Source organism: Mustela erminea, chromosome 4 (genome assembly GCF_009829155.1).
Source record: "Mustela erminea isolate mMusErm1 chromosome 4, mMusErm1.Pri, whole genome shotgun sequence".
NCBI lineage: Eukaryota > Metazoa > Chordata > Mammalia > Carnivora > Mustelidae > Mustela > Mustela erminea.
This window is the reverse complement of record NC_045617.1, coordinates 77,606,553-77,613,125: the sequence shown is the minus strand read 5'-3', so window position 1 is coordinate 77,613,125 and position 6,573 is coordinate 77,606,553.

The following is a 6,573-nucleotide window of genomic DNA, read 5'->3' as shown; positions in this document are numbered from 1 at the left end:
CTCTCAGGACTGCCTTTGCTGTGTCTCACAGATTTTGAACCATTGTGTTTTCATTATCATTTGTTTCCATGAATTTTTTCAATTCTTCTTTAATTTCCTGGTTGACCCATTCATTCTTTAGAAGGATGTTCTTTAGTCTCTGTGTATTTGGATTCTTTCCAAATTTCCTCTTGTGATTGACTTCTAGCTTCAGAGCATTGTGGTCTGAAAAAATGCAGGGAATTATCCCAATCTTGTGATACCAGTTGAGACCTGATTTATGACCCAGGATATGATCTATTCTGGAGAAATTTCCATGTGCACTAGAGAAGAATGTGTATTCTGTTGCTTTGGGATGGAATGTTCTGAATATATCTGTGATGTCCTTCTGGTCCAGTGTGCCATTTAAGGCCTTTATTTCCTTGTTGATCTTTTGCTTGGATGATCTGTACATTTCACTGAAGGAGATGTTAAAGTCCCCTATTACTATTGTATTCTTGTCGATGGTTTCTTTGATTTTGTTATTATTTGATTTTGTTAATAATTTTCTTTATATAGCTGGCTGCTCCCATGTTAGAGGCATAGATATTTAAAATTATTAGATCTTGTTGGACAGACCTTTTGAGTATGATATAGTGTCCTTCCTCATCTCTTATTATAGTCTTTGGTTTAAAATCTAATTGATCTGATATAAGGATTGCCACCCCAGGTTTCTTTTGATGTCCATTAGCATGATAAATAGTTTTCCACCCCCTCACTTTAAATTTGGAGGTGTCTTTGGGTCTAAAATGAGTTTCTTGTAGACACCATATTGGTGGGTTTTGGTTTTTTATCCATTCTGATACCCTGTGTCTTTTGATTGGGGAATTTAGGGCATTTACATTCTGGGTAACTATTGAGAGATATGAATTTAGTGCCATTGTATTGCCTGTAAGGTGACTATTACTGTATATTGTCTCTGTTCCTTTCTGATCTACTACTTTTAGGTTCTCTCTTTGCTTAGAGGGCCCCTTTCAATTATTTCCTGTAGAACTGGCTTGGTGTCTACAAATTCTTTTAGTTTTTGTTTGTCCTGGAAGCTTTTTATCTCTCCTTCTATTTTCAGTGATAGCCTAGCTGGATATAGTATTCTTGGCTTCCTGTTTTTCTTGTTTAGTGCTCTGAATATATCATGCCAGTTCTTTCTGGCCTGCCAGGTGTCTGTGGATAAATCTGCTGCCAATCTAATATTTTTACCATTATGTGTTACAGACTTCTTGTCCCAGGCTGCTTTCAGGATTTTCTCTTTGTCACTAAGACTTGTAAGTTTTACTATTAGATGAAGGGGTGTGGACCTATTATTGATTTTGAGGGGGGTTCTCTGTGCCTCCTGGATTTTGGTGCTTGTTCCCTTTGCTATATTAGGGAAATTGTCTACAATAATTCAGTCCAATATCCTTCTGCTCCCCTCTCTCTTTCTTCTTCTTCTGGAATCCCAATTATTCTAATGTTGTTTCGTCTTATGGTGTCACTTATCTCTCGAATTCTCCCCTTGTGGTCCACTAGTTGTTTGTCTCTCTTTTGCTCAGCTTCTTTATTCTCTGTCATTTGGTCTTCTATATCATTAATTCTCTCTTCTACCTCATTTATCCTAGCAGTAAGAGCCTCCATTTTTTATTACACCTCATTAATAGCTTTTTTGATTTCAGCTTGGTTAGTTTTTAGTTCTTTTGTTTCTCCAGAAAGGGCTTTTATTTCTCCAGAGAGGGTTTCTCTAATATCTTCCATGACTTTTTTGAGCCCAGCTAGCACCTTGAGAATCATCATTCTGGACTCTAGATATGACATATTACCAATGTCCATATTGATTAGGTCCCTGGCCTTCAGTACTGCCTCTTGTTCTTTTTTTTTGTGGTGAGGTTTTCCACCTTGTCATTTTATCCAGAGAAGAATATATGAAGGAGAGAATAAAATACGAAAATGCTGGTGAAGACCCCAGAAAAATGTGCCTTAGCCAAATCAGAAGAGACCCCAAATCATGGGGGGAAGAAAGGAGGTAAAAAAAGTTAAAAAAATTAAAAAAAAAGAAAGAAAATATAGATATTATATTGGTGAATAGAACAGAGCCACCCACTTAATTTTGGGAGTACTTTGGTCTCTTAGAAGAAACTACCTCCCAAAATTTTAAAGAATGAAAAACCTACACACACACACACACACACACACACACACACACACACAAATAAGGGTAAACATGATGAAGGTATGGAATATGAGTAAAAAGATGAAAATTTAAAAAAATTCTAAAAAAGGAGTTGATAAGATAAGTTGGTTGGGAGAATAAAGAAAAAGAAAGTTAAGAGAATTTGCTCAAGCTGGAGACTAGAACAAAGCCCTGTGCTAGATTCAGGGTATATTTTGATCTATTAGAAGAAGTTGTATCCCAAATTTTTTTTAGAAGAAAAAACCTATGTGTATACAAAAAATAAAATTAGATACAATGAAGGATAAAATATGACTATAATAATGAAGGTTCAAAAAGATATTTTTTTAATGAAAAGTATTGTTAAGATAAACTAGTTAAAAAACATTAAAAGAGGAGAGTAAAAGTTAAAAAAATTTTAGCATAAGAAAAAATAAAATTAAAAAAAATTAATTAACTTTGCAAGACTAAAGAATCATGCGGAGAAAACCATGAATTCCATGCTTAGCTTTCTCCTCTGGAATTCTGCTATTCTCCTTGATAAGTGAACTTGGTCTTGCCTGGATTTCTTGTTGATCTTCTGGGGGGAGGGGCCTGTTGTACTGATTCTCAAGTGTCTTCGCCTGAGGCAGAATTGTACAGCCCTTACCAGGTGCCGGGCTAAGTAATCTGCTTGGGTTTGCTTTTGGGCTTTTGTTCCCTGAACACTTTCTGTAGAGTTCTGGTGGATGGGAATGAAAATGCTGGCCTCCCAGTCTACGGCCCAGAGGAGCTGAGAGCTTGGGACCCCACTCCTCAATGTGCCCTCGGAGAAAAGCGCTCAATCACTCCCATTTCCCTGGCCTCTGGCCACACTCTGAGATCACCCAGTCTGTGACCAAACATCTCTGTCTCTGGGACACAGCCCTGCCTGGAGTCTCCAAACCCAGCAGATCCCTGTGTACTTCCTGGGGAAGGGGTAGTGTCTTCCTGGATCTTGTGGGGTCCCTGCTCACAGAGCAGTGGTCTTACTTTCCCATGGATCACAGTTTAAGGCAATCCTGAGTTGAGAGCTCACTCCTCATCTCCATCTTTGTAGCTGGTTTCCCTGCTCTAATACCTGCAAGCTCTGCAACACTCCAACACCCCTGATCCTTCTGTGACCCCACAGGACCTAAGAGCACGCTGTCCCAGCCAGGGCTTAACCCCAGCTTGCCTCTGGAGTGATGTCCTTCAGCAGAGAAGACTTTTAAAAGTTCGTATTTTGTGCTCTGTTGCTTCACTGCTTGCCAGGAGCCAGCCCCTGCCCCACGGTGTCTTTCCATTGCTTTAGATTCACTTCTCCACCGGTCCTACCTCTCAGAAAGTGGTCAATTTTCTGTTTCTAGAATTGTTGCTCTTCTTCCCTTCGATCTCCTCTTGAATTTGTAGGTGTTTGGAATGGTTTGATAAACTATCTAGCTGATCTCCTGCTACCTGATGTCGTCTCAGCCTGCTACTCTTCTGCCATCTTGACTCTCGAACCTTGGAAGGCTTTTAAAGCTGGGGGAACTGTGCTCTCTCCTCAGGGTTTCTAATTCAGTGGGTTTGGGGACACAGTCTGGGAATTTGCAATTCTTACAAGTTTCTGGGTGATGCTAATGCTACTGATCTAGGGACCCCATTTTGAGAATTACTGCTTTCAATAGTAAATTTAAGCCCTCAGGATACCCATGCCAGATCAAAGCAAAAAACTACCTTAGCTACAAGCTCAAGGGACTGTTTCAGGTTCTATCTCTACCTCAGCTTGGACTATCACTCTTATGAAACTCCATTTTCATCCTATGGACTTTCTTTTTCTCTTCTTCCTCTCTTCCCAGAGTTTTGAGATAGGAAACTTGTTTAAAAAAAAAAAAATCCAGAGTGTCTGGCTGGCTCAGTCAAAAAAGATTGTGACTCTTGATCTGGGGTTTGCGAGTTTGAGCCCCATGATGGGTGTAGAGATTACTAAGAAAATAAATAAACTTTAAAAAACAAAACAAACAAAATACAAACCTGAGAATCTCATTGTCCTGAGATGAAATATGTTACAATTTTGGCATCCAGGTCTTTTTAAGAATTAACAACTATTTTAATAAATATTTTTCCCATTTTCTTTACTCCTGTATCTACTTACCCTATTCCTGTACCATATCAAATAAATAATTTGAAGCTGCAACTTTTGTTTTCCTTACTTGAGTGACAGCTTCAAAAGAGAAGAAAATGGTATGTTTTTATCTGTCTATACCCATCAGCTTGAAGAATTTAGAGAGAAGTTGAGATTGGATCCAACAGAATTGGTTGTTACTTCCCACATTCTGATGAATTAGGTTTTTACAAGAATGTTTTATTATTCTGTTACACGTGCTGTGACTTATTACTAAAAAGCAGGTTCAGTGATAAAAGCTTTTGTAACATCCACCACTCAGAACCATTCACGTGGCTATTTCCTTCCATTCTTACAGAAATGTAAATGTGACTGCCTATGAGTTTACCTTAGAAGAAAAGCTTGATGTAACTTAATTTTGAATTTTAAGTTCATAGGACGTAGGACTATATTTTATTGCATGATCAGCTACCGTTAAAGAACTATATCCATCCAGTTTAATGAAGATGCAATAGTATTTCTCTTTCCCCTTTTCTCATACTATACTTATCAAGATCCATGGTTCATGGAAGAAACTACGAAGGGAGAATGAGGGATTATAAGTCAGTTTATTTCTCCCACTTTCTTTCTGCCTTGAAAAAATTAAAACTTGTAGTAGGGAAATCTGATTAATTCATCATCCTACTTAAAAAAACCTGAAACTCAGGCTCTGATTAAATCATCATCCAACTTTTAAAAAAACATGAAAATTGATGGACTGTTTGAGTGAAGAGTAAGGAAAACAACTACCCAATCTATAAATTGCTCAGCCACAATGAAGTATTACCAGCCACTTTTTAAATATGAAATGTGCTAGTACTGGTTCTATCCATTTATTATAGATTTTATGCCTCAAATATATTCATAATGTAATACAATGCTGAAGTTCATTCCTCACTTGTTTATATATTTAACAATTTCTCCCTCAGAAAATTTGAACATGGCTAAAGGCAAAGTTATATTTCTCCTTGATAATAATAAAATAATAAAGTGTTACACATAAAGGAAGTTTACTCAGAATTTATGGGCAAAGCCATACTGTATTTCATGTTGCAGTAATGATGCTCTTGCTCACTTGATATACTGACTTCCTTCAGTATCATTACTCTTCTGTCTTAGGATCTGGTAGTAAAAAATGATCTTTTCAAAACTGGCACTTTCAGATTTTGATAATTCAAGGTGATATACTCTTAGGAAAACAGATACGCCAGAGAATACCTTAGGAAAACCAAATTTTTGAATTAATACCATATAGGTAATAAAATGACTAATATTAAAATGGCAGTTTGCCTCTCCATCTACTTGTGATTTCTCTCTGTCAAATAAATAAATAAAATCTTTAAAATGCAAACTATTAAAATGGCAGAGTTGTTTCTATTTAAAAGTGCATTGACAAAGCTATTCCATGGTGTTAGAGGGTAGAATGGTTACTCCAGTTATACCTGGAAGGTAGTCAGTCACTTGAAAAGGGTACAAGGGGTCTTTTGAGATGCTGGGAATATTCTACTTCTTGAGCTCACTGCTTATTTCATCACTGAATTTTATTTGTGAAAATTTATTGCACTACAGACTTATGATTTGTGTCCTTGATGTATGTTAAACTTTAATTGAAATGTTTATTAAATAAGGTAGGATAAATTAGGGTGACTTAGAAAATCAACTCTGCCCTATTTATAGTTGAAATTTTCACATGTAAAAGTTATCTTTGAAATTTAGAAAATATGCTTAAACTTTTGTTTGTATCACCCAAAGAACATGATTCTTTGTGCCTGGGCATACCTTCTTCTAATTATTGCCTCTGGGATTAGAATATTCTCCCTTGCTGCTGATACTACTTTTATTGTAGTATGCCCAGTTAGGACAGCTGTTCAGAGAAACACACAACAAGGTCTTTTCCCCCCCTCCTTTAATAAAAGTTATTATAATTTGAAGGTGTTTTTTTTTTTAAGAATTTATTTATTTTTTTATTTGACAGATAGAGATCACAAGTAGGCAGAGAGGCAGGCAGAGAGAGAGGGAGGAGGAAGCAGGCTCCCTGCTGAGCAGAGAGTCCGATGTGGGGCTCGATCCCAGGACCCTGGGATCATGACCTGAGCCGAAGGCAGAGGCTTTAACCCACTGAGCCACCCAAGCGCCCCTAATTTGAAGGTTCTTAAGAATAACCCTGGAAAGATGCTGATCATATCTATTTCTCCAGCTTACTTCTGTTACTTGAAACAACACTTTAGGAACAAAACATTATATATATATATATATATATATATATATA